This window comes from Canis lupus, chromosome 8 (genome assembly GCF_011100685.1).
Source record: "Canis lupus familiaris isolate Mischka breed German Shepherd chromosome 8, alternate assembly UU_Cfam_GSD_1.0, whole genome shotgun sequence".
Taxonomy (NCBI): domain Eukaryota; kingdom Metazoa; phylum Chordata; class Mammalia; order Carnivora; family Canidae; genus Canis; species Canis lupus.
In genome coordinates, this window is record NC_049229.1 from 40,525,252 (window position 1) to 40,539,621 (window position 14,370).

Consider the following 14,370-nt stretch of genomic DNA (forward strand, 5'->3'; position numbering starts at 1 on the left):
TGCTAATAACAAATGCAGTGGAAAGCTTTCCTTGGAATCTAGAGATAGGAGATAAATAGAAAAGTCCTGGTCAGGGTTTTAAAAATAATTCTACAAGAATAAAAGGCACAGCACGGGGAATATAGTCAATGATACTGTAATAGTGTTAGATGGTGACAGATGGTAGCTACACTTGTGGTGAGCACAGTATAACATATAGAGATGTTGTATCAGTAGGTTGTACACTTGAAAGTAATGTAACATTGTATGTCAGCTGTACTCAAATAAAGCATTTTTAAAAAATAAAAACAAGTCTAACCAAGCATGACCACTTTTTCACTTTTGATTGCTAGAAAAGTGTCTCTTCCTGGGATAACTGGGACAACTCTTCAGGTTCTAGCAGAGCTGGTCCTATGAGACCAGGTGACTTCCTTCAATTTCAGTTCTCCAAGGAACTTTAGGATCTCCAAGGAAGACACTGGGAAGGACATGGTCTAGTAAGAGAACATGAATATCCAGTTAGTAGGAGTCCTCATTAATGTGTCTCTGAATCAGTGTTTCATGAGTTTGGAAAGTGTCTGTACTTCAGGGCTAGCACACACCTGCAATATTGAGGCAAAGGAGTTCCCAAATCACAAGGCTGGACTCAGATGCTGGACTAAGATGTCCAACTGTGGCTACTTCATGAAGCCTGTGTGGGCTGCCAAGGGGCCTCAATAAAAAAATAATATCCTACAGCTTAAATTCTGTAAGACCGCCTATTTGCTGAAGATGCTTCTTAGAGTTATCTCCTTTGGGGACTGGCTAATGTCACTGTCAGTGAAGAAGGATGGGTCTGACCTACCCAGATCTTACTCTAATTGTTGATTTTTCAAATTTATCCAAGAGCAAGAGGGTTGGATTCTTTCTTAAATGCATTGAACCACTTGGTAGTCCCTGCCCGGTAGTTGGGTATCAGTGAAGAAAACACGACAAGACTATAAAGCCCAAAGCCTGCTCAAGAATCCTTTGCTCGTGCTGGGCACACAGACTTTACCATCCATTTGTACGAGTATCATCTTCTAAGGCCTAAAAACAGCACTACTTCTTGGACTCCACAACTTTCCAGTTATAATTTTAAAAGCAATACTCACAAGAGGGGAAATGCTGCTAGACACCCAGATGCAGAGCATAGGCTCCAGTTTCCTTGAAGTTTTATCCATAGGTTCTAGAGAATGTATGTTTTAAAATATTTGCCTGTATGCAAATAGAAACAAGCTTATTCCCCAGTGCATGCTCTTAAAAACAGGAACAAAAAAAAAACCAAAAAACGTACTCTGGACTCTACTCTGCTTTGTAAGGCAACAACCATCACTTCTCCTTCCCTACTTTGCCTTCTCTTCTTTGTCAAATGTTTTTCATCACAAAGAAATTGCAAGGCTTGGGGTCATACTCAGCTTTCCCCCTTGGTTTCTGTAGGGCTCTGTAGCGCACACACATCCTGTTATGGTTACAAACATTTGCCAGCTTAAAATGTCTTTTCCAAGTCCCTCTATAAAAGAATATTAAAATCAAGGCTCATGCTGTTATGAGTTTCTGGAACAACAGTCCTGGAGGCAACAGCTGCTCTTTCTTATTGCTGTAACAGCAACTCTCTTGGCAGCACCGAGATGGGCTTTTATAACTTCCCTGGAGGAAACCCACTAAAGTTCAAAAGTGATTCCCACCAGTTCCTGACCTCTGTGTGATCCAGAAGACCTCCTGCCAGCCACCAGCTAGCTAGGCAAGGTGCTGCTCATGAGTCCCTCCTCCTATGAACTACATGAGAAGACAATGAAAAAGAGAGAGAGAGAGCTCTCCAAGAGCCTGGCTGGCATTCCTCTGTGTCTAATGGTCCTACTCTGAGGCAGCTGCTTCCTTCAGGCATGACTTCCCATCTGGAGTGTTGGGAAAGCCTTAGGTCAGGCGTCAGCACTTTGCACCAAAGATACTCCTGAGTTTCAACCTCCAAAGGAACAAGGCAAGGCTTCTCTTTGCTGAACAAACTCCAAAGGAGAAGAAAAATGGAGCTTTTTGGCCAGAAGCCTGAGCTGACAGGTCTCTGGTTGGCTAGGGAGACAGTAGCACCACTCACAGGAGAGGGAAGGGGCTCCTGCAACTCGAGAGTTTGCAGACATCAAAACCAAATCCACACGTCTGGGGGACACTCAGCAGTGGGCCCATCCTGCTCGGTTCGGGGTGGACAGATAAGTGTGGTGCACCTCTCGAATGAGCACATGGCTATTTATTTTCTCACTGTCTGCTTTTGCCATCTTTGGGAGCCAGGTAGGTAAGCCATTTTAGTAGAGTACAGTAATCATATTAGGCATCATTTATGTTTTATATATATGATATTATTAAATCCTCACAATGAGCCAATGAGGTGAGTATTGTCATATTCATTTTACATGTGAATAACATGAAAATTTTAGGGGATAAATAACTTACTCGAGAATATGCAGCAAGTGAATGGCTGGGGAGGGATTTGAACCTGGCTCCAAAGCACATGCTCTTTGTCAGGCTATCTTCCCTCTCCACCTTCCATGCCCTCCTTGCCTAGAGTGGCTGCACCTCAAGTCTCAGACAAGGTGTATGTCAAGCCCAGAGAAGAAAGTGACCTCTACAGCACTCCTTGAAGCCTCTCATCTGAATTATTTCGTACACTATTTGCTGAAATAAAAACCTGCATTGGTCTGTCACATGAATGGAGGTCCCTTGTACATGTCAGCCTCTCAGGATTGCAAGGCTCCCAAAGAGTCACCTGACCTTCATATACATCTCAGAGTTCTGCAGGTTACAGTGTCAGGCCCAGTGCTTTTTGCATGAGGATCAGATGCACCTGCTCAGAGAAATGCTACAAAATACTGGGAGGACTTCCACTAAAACCTGGATAGTGAGAACGTGTATTTATCTTTGTCTTCCATGGAACTATTCTCAAAAACAGTACAGAAATGTAAAGGAGGGGCACCTGGCTGGCTCCATCAGTGGAGCTCAGGACTCTTGATCTCAGGATCGTGAGTTTGAGCTCCACCTTGGGTGTAGAGATTACTTAAAAATAACATCTTTAAAAAAAGAAGAAATGTGAAGGAAGAAGCCACGTGAACAAAGAGAATGGATGGCAAGACAACAGCAATCAAGACCAAGGGAAAGCGAACAGATGAGTGAAACCTGCAAATCAGAGAAAGCTCAAATCCAACTGCCTTCAGAGAGATGGCCAATGACAAGCAAGCAGATGTGTGCCATGGAGCCCCTACAAGCTTTGGCTTTGAAGGCACCAGGTACCTGGAAAGGCAGGGATGGGGAGTGGGTCTGGAAACAACCTGATGGGCAAAAGCCTTCACAAGGAGCTTCTATGCCACAACCTGGTCTTTTCCCACACCCATGAAATCAAATGCTCATCATTCCTCTACCTCCCATGGGAGACAAGAGGCATAGTCCCTGGAGAAACTGAGCCGAAACATTTTCAGGCCTGGAGACACCAAGTTCAATAAAGGATAAGGTACTAAATGGATGAACATCTACATACTGGACTGTGGGGCTTTGAGCCCTATCTCTTCCCTCCCTCCCACCAAAGCTGGCAGATGGTGGCAGACAGGTGCTTTGGAGAAAATGAACACCACCAGAGGGCTTACCTGTGATGACATTTCAGGACTGCCTAACAGAAAGGTACAACCTCTGACTTATTTTACTAAAAATTTTTAAGACTTTCATTTTGAAATAATTTGACTTACAAAGAGTTGCAAATATAATAAAATAGAGTTACCAGAGATTCTTCACTCACCTTTCCCAAATGGTGATGTTTTACATAAGTATAGTACAAAGATCGAAATCAGGAAATTAACATCAATACCATACTATTCATTAATGTAGAGGCCTTATTCAAGCTTTACCAACTTTCCTCCTCTGATCTGGAATATAATCCAGGGCCACGCATTGCAATTAGCTGTCATGTGTCTGAGATTCCTACAATTGAGGATAAATGATCATTATTTCTTTGTTTTGAATAGCTTTGACACTTTTGAAGAGGACTGGTCTGTTACCTTCCAGAATGTTTATTCTAAGTGCAGCATATCAGAAAGCATGCCATATCAATATATCTCATTATTGGCTATGTTAACTTTGATTACTTGTTTAGGGTGGTGTCTGCTAGGCTTCTCCACTCTATGGTTACTTTTCTAATGAATAACTATATTGTGGGGAACAAAATATCCTGTTTCCCAATACATCGTGACTTGCTAATTTTATCATCCAATGATGCTCTCTCTTGTAACAATGATTACTGTGGTGTTTGCCAGGTAGTAATATTTTAAAATTTCTATCATCTCTTCTATATTTTTAAATTAAAATTCTATAGTTAGAGCTTAATCTTCTCCCCAAACATCTATTTATCTACGAAAGCATTTATTTATATCAGTATAAGCTCATGGATAGTTAGCTTATTCTATCTTATCTTTTTTTTAATGGAAATATAGTTGCCACATAATATTACATTAATTTCAGGTGTATAACATAGTGATTCCACAAGTTTATATGCTGCTGTGTTCACCACAAGTGCAGCTACCACCTTCTATCTTATCTTTTTCTACTATTATTATTTATTTTGTTGCTCAAATTGTCCCAGATTTAGCCAATGAACACTTTTTTTCAGTTGGCTCCTCTGTCCTTTGATATTGTTTCCACCATTTTTTGGGTACTTCCTTACATCTTAAAAATATTTATTAATTAATTATTTATTTATTTAAGAGAAAGAGAGAGAGTGAGAGACTATGTGAGTAGAAGGAGGGGCAGAGAGAGAAAGAGAGAAGCAGTCACCCTGCTGAGCAGGGAATCCAGTGGAGGACTTGATCTCATGACCCTGAGATATCATAACCTGAAGAGAAACCAAGAGTCAGATGTTTAACCAACTGAACCACCAAGGCACCCCAAGAACTTTCTTACTTTCTGAAACCATAGGATATTTCAGGTTCACACTGTACTTTTTCTAACATAGCCTAGAAAGAGCTATTTCTCCAAGTAGCACTAGTTACTTTTACTAGAGAATGATGTAACAACCAGGGCTGGCCCTCAGTGCACTTGTTGCTATTGGGGTGCATCTCTTTTAGATCATCTCAGCATACAGAGCTAAAAAACAAATATATGGATATTTATGCACATACACATACCTATAGTCTATAATTGCTTTAAAAATAGAGACTCAAATTTTAGTTTAAGATTGACATACTAAAGTCTGCTTCCAAGAGGAAGAATGGAGAAATGCAATACAACTCCCCAGTCTTCTCAATTTCATGAAGTTGTAAATGTTTTTTCATATACCTTCACATAGAACAAATATGCAAAAATAGATTAGTACCTTGAGCAAGCTGCCAAGCGTTTCTTCCTAATAGCTATTTTTCTTTATATTTTCTACTTATATTGTTTACATGGTTTACAGAATATTTACATGGGTTCAATATTCCTTCCCATAAAATATTTATTAATTATAAAGGCAAAAAGTAAGCTTTACAGAGAAGTCTAGAAGATACCTCCTTAATCAAATGATCAAAGAGAACATCGCCAGTAATAGGACAAGTCAAAATCATGTACTGGGTACAATAAGAAGCACACAGTACCCCTTTTGCGATATTCCTATCAAAGATGCATGACCTACCTGACTCTAATCAAGAAGAAACATCAGACAAACCCAAGTCTGCAAAATAACTGACCTGTACTCTTCAAAAGTATCAAGGTCACAAAGGAAAGACTGAGAAATTGTTCTAGATTAAGAGAGACTAAAGAGAAAAAAATAAGTGAATCCTAGCTGGATCTTTTTGCTATAAAGGGTTTTCTTAAGGAAACTGGAAAAACTTGACTGGGGTTTGAAAATTAGATAGTAATAATAGAGCAATGTTAGGTTTTCTGAGTTTGATGGTTATATTGTGATTATGTGGGAGACTGTCCTTGTTTGTAGGAAATACCCACTAAAGCATTTGTATATCATGGAATTATCACATCCACAGTTTGCTTTCAAACGGTTTAGGAAAAAAAAAAGTCCTTTCTGCTATATCCACAACTTGTTTTAAAAAGATTTTATTTATTTATTTGAGAGAGAGAGAGAGAGAAAGAAAGAGAGAGAGAGCATGGGCACAAGTGGAAGGAGGGGCAGAGGAAGAGGGAGAAGCAGGCTCCCTGCTGAGCTGGGGACTCGACTTGGGGCCCGGTCCCAGGACCCCAAGATCATGACCTGAGCCAATTTCAGGCACTTAACTGACTACACCACCCAGATACCCCTAGTGGCAACTTTTATATAAACTTGGATGTGCTTTAAATTTTTTTAATTAATTAAGGAATCAAGAGAGAAAAGTCATGGGAAAAAATATTTTTGGAAAAGTTAGACATTTAGTCCAGGGAATTCAACATCCAAAAACTACACACTCCAGAAAGACAAAACAGAGTAAATGGAAGGGGGCAAAGTTATCAAAGAAGTGTAATAGAAAAAAATGTTTGAGGCATTTTTCCTATGGGATACTATTTCTCAGATTAAAGGCCCCACCAAGCACTCAGCACAATAGTAGAAAAGACCAAGGCATATCATCCAGGAGATTTTAAACATAAAAGAAGACACAAAGAACTTTGGGGAAGGGGGGAAGTCATACACTCTTTATAAGGCCATTTTTGAAAAGTAGATCATTTCTCTTTGCCAAGCCTCAAATCAATAAAATTATTTTTATAAGACAGTGACTGAAATGTTCAAAACTAGAAGAGAACACACATCAGTCAAAAAGGGGTTTTTCAACAAAATCCTGCCATTTTCTACTCAAGATAATGTTAAATTATAACCAGAAAATACTCAAACTCGTTTCTCAGCCCTTTCTTTGAATGAGATTGCTCCTTGAACGGCATCAAACGTCAAAGCAGAGATTTGAGACCCCCCTGCCACTTGTCCTGGGAAGGCTGAATGAAAGAGGATAAGGCTGTCCTACAAGAGATATAAGAGGATACAGCAGATAAAGATCCAAGGACACTAGGTGCTCATTGTTTCTCTCCTGGAAGTGATCAGCCTCGTTCATTTCCACCCAAAGATGTCCAACAGGAATGCCATCCAATAACGACTTGTTCTTTGCACAAAATGTCCAGCATATGTGGCAGCCCTGGGCACTTGGCCTAACCTGGTCCTCAGCTGGTGAGCTGGACTGGTGGCAGGTCAGGTGACTTGCTGGCTTCTTCCCCAAGACTTATGTCCTGATTGAAGTCTCAAATGCTGGCTGCTCTGCCGGTGAGAAGCACAAAACACACACAGGAAAAGAGGGCATTTCTCTGTCAGGCCTCAGGCAGCTGGTCCCAACCTGTTTGTGTTTTCTTCTTGCCTTCTGCCCCACTGTCATCCCCGCTTGCAGTACATGAGCAGAGGGCCTGCCTTCCAAGCAAGAGGCTGCCCCAGGCCCACAGCTTCTGGAAAGAAAGTCATAAGAACATTCTCTTAAATTACTCCAATGAAGAAGAGGAAGAATGCAGCAGGAAGAAGGGAGCCCAAAGACGTCATTACAGAAAAAAATTGCGAAAGGATAATCCCCTAAAAAACAGAATTTTTAACTTCTCTCCTTCTCCTTCCCCAAATCTTACCTACTCTTTATGCCAAATTGGTGGTCCTCAAACCAGTTACACGCAGGGGAGGGCTAGAAGTGTAGACTTTGCCTTCCCTAGAGGCTGGGATGTGACTCCACACCCATCAAGAGCCCAGCTATGTGCTGGTGGCTCTAGGAGGAACTGAATGGTGCCAAATAGAACACAGAAGCCACCAGGAACTGTGCCAGGGAAGAGAGAAACTTGGGGTCCCACTGTGGGAACTCATTGTTGAACATGGTTTCTGTTATCATTCTAATTGTTAGACTTTTTGAATGTCCTTCTTAAGGCTCAGGGAAGCAAGGGTTATAATGCAGAAGGCTCTGGACACATCAGTCCCATCTGGATGGAAAGCCTTTCACAGCCCCTGTAGCTCCCCAGTGCCATGGGAAGTGCATAAGATTTGTCAACAGTGTGTCACCCTCTTTGGACAGCTCCAGGGTCTTCTCTTCATCAATGTGACACAGAACATCCATTAAATTTATCTGCGCACCGAGAGAATTTAGACTCACCATTCATGAAGCCTCTGCTCTTTCTATCTGCCCTCAAGCAATTGGCATCATTGAAAAGAAATCCTTCCTGATTCCAGCAAGCAGGTTTTGAAAACTCCTACCCATCTTCAACTATTCTTACTACTCTCCTTCTTGCCCTGTGACCTGACCAGGAGCAGCCTTGGGGGCTCGCACCTCCAGACAACCCACCAGCCATCAGGAATATATTAAATTTTTGCCTTGACCTAATTTTATCCAAGTTTGAGAGCCCTTTGGTATCTTAGGAAGTCCTCAGTCACTTCTCAGGGGTCTCAGGCCTCAGTTCCCATTGCAGAGAAATTATGGCTTCCTTAGTTACAATAAAACCCTTCCAATAGGCCGGCATCGAATGAGGCATTAATGAGAGTGTATTCTCACCTAGCAAATATAGGAGCCAGTCAGGTCTCCTTCCTTCCCTATGCCTATAAGCTATGGAGCCAGACTACCTGTTCAAATCTTGACTCTGCTACTTATGAGCTGTCCCCTCAGACAAACCTCTCTATGCCTCAGTTTCCACATCTGTAAGAGGAAAGTAATAATGGTTTATAATTCCTGATTTTTAAAAATGATTTATTTATTTATTCATGAGAGACACAGGGAGAGAGTCAGAGACACAGGCAGAGGGAGAAGCAGGCTCCATGCAGGGAGCCTGATGTGGGACTCGATCCCAGGGCCCTGGGATCATGCCCTGAGTGGAAGGCAGACGGTCAACCACTGAACCACCCAGCATCCCTATAATTCATGATTTTATCGTGAGGAGTAAATGAGTCAATATATGTAGAACACTAAGTGGTACAGTATGTGGCTTCACCAAGTATTCCATAAATAATAGTTGCTATTATTATTATCATTATTATTATTACATAACTTTGGCCCCATTTGGTAAAAAGTCTTCTCAAAGTGCTGTCAGAGCTCTTGGGTCACCCCTAACAGACAATAAAAAATATCACATTACCCCCAACACCAGAACAATAGCTTGCCTTCCAATATGGATACTTTGTAGGTAAGTTATTTTGATAAACCACTGCCCTGGTGCTTATTGGTCCTTATGAGCCCCATGAAGCTTTGGAGTCAATAGTAACATTCAGAATTTTTTTCCTTTCTCTGGACCTGCTTCTCCAGTTCGGCCTCCTTTCTGATATCTCCATCTGACTACAGCCTCCAGAGAAACAAGCTTCATGTGACCTCGTAAAGACTGATGGCGGGGGATCCCTGGGTGGCGCAGCGGTTTGGCGCCTGCCTTTGGCCCAGGGCGCGATCCTGGAGACCCGGGATCGAATCCCACGTCAGGCTCCCAGTGCATGGAGCCTGCTTCTCCCTCTGCCTATGTCTCTGCTTCTCCCTCTGCCTATGTTTCTGCCTCTCTCTCTCTCTCTCTGTGACTATCATAAAAAAAAAAAAATTAAAGACTGATGGCGGGAGCCAGTCTGCCGTGCAGGAGGAATCACATGGGGTTTTAGTCCTGGATCCTGGTGCCTCCCTCCCTAGAAGGCCACCCTCAATCCCATCTAAGCTTCCTCAGTGTTGCTGGATGTTTGAAGATCTTAAAGAGACAGTTGGTCATAAAGGAGCTTCTGACTGAGCATGAGATTCTTTGTGGCCTTGGTTTCTAGGGGTGTGGGAGCATGTGGCAAGAAGCAGAGTTGGGCCTTATTCTCAAAGAAAGGATTAACGTGAGATCTAGTTTTAGCACTGGCCTGAGACAGGACTAGCTTCCCTATCCTGCCAAATTAGGATAAGAGTGATAAAGGAAATGGCACTCCAGGAAAGCTAATCTTCCATTTCTGTGTGAGGTGGACTGGAGGAGATAAATCTGAAGAAGGGAGTTGGTCCAGGAGGGAGACAAACAGGGCTGGGCCAAGTGGTGCCAGCCATAAACATGCAAAGGAAAGGATAGATGAGCCTCAGTGCACTGAAACGAAATATCACAGACTGGGTAGCTTATAAACAACAAATATTTCTTGTTCACAGTTCTGGAGGCTGGAAGTCCAGGGTCAGGATGTCAGCAGGGTCGGGTTCTAATGAGAGCCCTCTTCCAGGTCACAGACCTCTCACATGTAAGCATGGCACAGGGGCTTGGAAGCTCTGAGGGATCTGTTTTATAAGAGCATTGACTTCAGCCATGAGGACCCAATACTCATGACCTAAGTACCTCCCAAAGGCCTCATCTGCTAATACCATTACCTTTGAGGGTTAGGATTTCAACATATGAATTTTTGGGATGCAAACATTCAGACCATAGCAAGGTGGAAGATGGTCCCAAAGAAGAGCAAATTGAACCACTGGCTGGCCAGCTGAATATATAGAGCAGGGGAAAAGGAGCAGTTCAGAAACTCTAGGTTGAAGTCTGGGGGATTAAAAGAATCTGTAACTAGGAGGAGAGCTCAGTGATGTGGGAGCTGAATGATTAGCTGCTGTTTGGTGACGTCTTCCTGTGAAGACCCAGGCAGCCCCAAACTTGGGGTAAAGAAAGCAGTCAGGCTTAGGAACTCAGATTTCAGAGTAACACAGACCCATCGTGAAGTTGTGAGAGTAGGCATCTTCCCTGAGAGAAAGGACATAAAGAGAAAAGAACAAGAAACTGCCATCTAATACTGAAGAAGCCTCTCTTGTGAGGGCAAAGGGGGAATGCGGACTAAAAGTAGATTAGAAGGAAAAGTTCAAGAAGGAAAAAGTGCAAGTTAGGGTTTTCCAGAGAAACCGAACCAATAGGACATGTATTGGCTCACATGATTACGGAGGTTAGCAAATCCAAAATCTGCAAAGTAAGCTGGCAGTTTAGGGTCCTGGGGAAGAGCGATACTGCAGTTTAGGTTCAAAACCCATCTGCTGACATAATTCCTTTTTGCTCCCAGGCCCTCAGTCTTTGTTCTATTAGGGCCTTCAACTGATTGGGTAAGACCCACCCAAACTGGGTAAAAGGGGGTGCTTTACTCAAAGTCCATTGGTTTAAATGTTAATATAATTCACAAAATACTCTTATAGAAATATCCAGAATAACGTCCGACCAAATATCTGGGCACTGAGGCCCAGCCAGGTTGACGCCATAGAACTAATGATCACAGAAGATGAAGACATATGTCCAAGGAGACCATGGATAGGATTTTAAGATTGATAATGATGATCAACCATGAGCACTACCTGAGAGGCCTGAGAGGATTACAAAGAAAAAGTCCATTGGATTCTGCATCTGTGGATCATTGGTAACCACTTTTTCCCTCCTGTTAAGTGTACAACAGTGGTTAAGAGCATAGACTCTGGGTTACAAAAATTCTTGGAGCCCATACTGACTCGGCCTTTACTTGTGCTGTTACCTTGCACAAATCAGTCTCTCCTCTGGGCCACAGCTTCCCCATCTCTGAAATAGGGATAATTGTATCTATTTACTAAGATGACTTTGAGCATTAAATGAAATCATATTTTTGAATGTCTACTACATATTAAGTGCTTGATAAAAAGTAGTTCATACTCTTTAAGTTAAATGAATTAGATTCTTAATAGATTAATAGTATCATTATCTTGATTATTATTGCCTTTATCCCATATTCTGAGGACACAATTTAGAGTACAAGGATGAAAAAAGAATAGATTAAGGACTAAAAAAGTCATTCAAGTTGGAAGGAGGAGTAAGAAAAAGTGTGTGCATGCACTGGATCGCAGACCTGACATTCTACCCTACAACACAGTCCTGAGACTTGGACACTTTTAATTCACTCCCTTCCCCTTTAAAGGCAAGGAAACATTTTCCACACTAATGCACTATCTTCTCTGAATCCTTAGTTCAGTAATAGAGTCAGAACTAGAAAGCAGACCTTTTTCTTCTACTCTGTGCCTTTGTCACCAAATCAGTATGTTCCCAACTCCTGTGGCTTAGCCTTGATTTTGATGCTGCATTTCCTAAAATACCTGCAGAGAGAATGAGGGTCATAGTGGACCACATCCCTCCCTTCCCCCAGCAGGGGGTGAGCAGGTGTGGCACTCACACCACACAAGGCAGGCATGGATTCTGACTCTTACATTATACTCAGGGTTCCTTGACAGTCAAAACTACCTTTCATTTCTTCTTTCATCCCAGTGAAACAGGGGTTAATGACTTTGTCCAAAGAAACAAAATAAAAGACTCAAATCCAATTAAAAAGATCTCAGAAACAAGTCAGGCATAAAGAGTGTTCCAGAAACTCTACAATTGAATTTTTTTTTCATTGACAAATGATCCTGCCATCATTGTGGATAGGGTAACATATCTAATTCCTATAATTCTATATCCTTAACTGAAGCCTGCAGGAGATGCTTTGATGGAAAGAAAGATCAATGGGACTGAAAGGAACATATTCCACTTCATTCCCTCTCTCTGAATTCAATTTCTCACCAGGTACTGTGGTAGCTTCCCTTTCCACCCCTGCCTGAAGCCAATTCTCATTTATCCAACCCTAATGAAGAACATGAAGTCAACGGACTCACCAAACATCTAACTTAGTAAAGACCTCAGCCCTCTCCCCCAGGCAAAACTCTTCCTCTTGGCAATTTTGTCTGATGTTCTCCAACCAGAAGAGAGAGAGAAAAAAAAAAACAACAACTAGAAAATGATCAGAAAGAGAAGAGGCAGAGAGAGGATTGGACAGTGTAGGGAGCTCACAGGCAAGAGAACTCCTCAATATCATGAAGTGTCAACCACATTTGTGTTTTGTTTAAATTAGATCAAATAAACTTTTTTGAGAAAGTATCAGCATCCAAATCATTCATTTGGTAGCATATCGGTGGCCTCCTATACGACACACCAAGCAACACATTGCCAGTATGCAGAGAAGGCATAGGCCTACAAGTGATACTACTCAGTGTGGTACCTTAGACAAGTGATTGAATTTCCCTGTGACTTAGTTTTCTCATCTGTAAAATAGGTATAGTAATAGACTCGACCTCAAAGGCTGAGATGAGAATTAAACGAATTGTTGTGTATAAATGTTGTGAGCATAATACCTGAGCATAATTCCACCAGGCCCTTCACAAAGAAAATGATGCTTGGCTTGGCCTTTAAAAAAATGAGCAGGAGTGTAAGGAGAATGGAAAAGGGTTGAGAAGGTTGTCCTAGTAGAGAAGCCAGCATAACAATGGTACAGAAGTGAACATACACACGAATTGTTGGCTGAGGGAGGCTGCAGTGGGACAGAACCAGGAGGAGGGGCTGCGGGAGCCCCGGGCCTCCTCTGCAGGCTCTGCTGGGAACATGCGTGCAGGGAGGAGGCTGTCCAGGTGATCCGTGGAGCTTCTGCTGCAGGAAGGAAGCAGTCCTTGACTGGGTAGAGAAAGAATGGTCCTGGAAGAGAAGGGGGAGCATCTCCCATCTGCTCTCATCAATTCCCTCAGCATCTGTTCCCATTACTTCCCCATGGTCAGGGGCAGGAAGGACAAAGTGATGTCTGCCTGGCCTGGGATGGAATGCTTTTCCTGATAAATTCAAACACAACTAATCACTGGCAAATTTCTGAGTGGAGCTTTTTTGTTCTAGAATTTTCCTTCCTGAACACCACCTTCATGGGCAGCCCCTATGCATAAGCTCCCCTCTGCCTCTGACTCTCGAGAGTCCCCCGGCACTCTGAGGAAGGAGCAGCCCAGGTGAGGCCGACCTGGGAGACCATATATATAGGAATAGCACAGCAGTCACAGCCTTTGTCCCCCAGCAGGGGGATCAGACTGCCAGGGGATGGAGAGAGGCAGAGCGCATGGAGAAAGACAGGGATAGACACAGACAGGGAGGAGGACAGATGGACAGAAACAGGGAGTCAAGACCACAAAGCAAGAGAGGGTCCAAGGGCATGGAACACCTTTGGTGCCTTGGCCCTCACCTTTGCAAAGGTATAACCTGGGTGGAAGTGGGCATGGTTCTGTTCCCACCATCCCTGTCAGCGGTCCCCTGTGGAATTCGTGCTCCTGTCTCATGACCCTAGACTCTGCTGGATTGGAGGCCCCGGCTCCCAGGGCAGGCACCTAGCTGGAGTTCCACCAGGAGCTATGAACTGCCATCGGTTCATATGAGGCTACTCATGCCAGTGGACAAACAGACAAGGAAAGGGTGTTGTCAGGTGATAACTGGCCTTGATGACCAGGAGGAGCTGGCTGCTGCTCTCTGGTGGGAGGCAGGACGGAATATGGAACCCAAGAGATCCCCTGGGTGTTTCTCAGGGCTTCCTGTACCCATAGTGACCATAAAGGGGTCACTTGTACAACCACAGCCTGGAAAGGCTCA

The 14,370-nt window shown here is 42.9% G+C and overlaps 1 long non-coding RNA gene across 1 annotated transcript; it reads right to left on the reverse strand.

Annotated features, from left to right (window-relative positions):
* Window positions 1-6,829: 6,829 nt before the first annotated feature.
* Window positions 6,830-14,266, reverse strand: LOC119876496. The gene is made up of 2 exons (XR_005363430.1): window positions 13,970-14,266; window positions 6,830-7,425 (listed from the first exon to the last, which is right to left on the reverse strand). It is a non-coding gene; the product is annotated as an uncharacterized LOC119876496 (long non-coding RNA).
* Window positions 14,267-14,370: the final 104 nt, after the last annotated feature.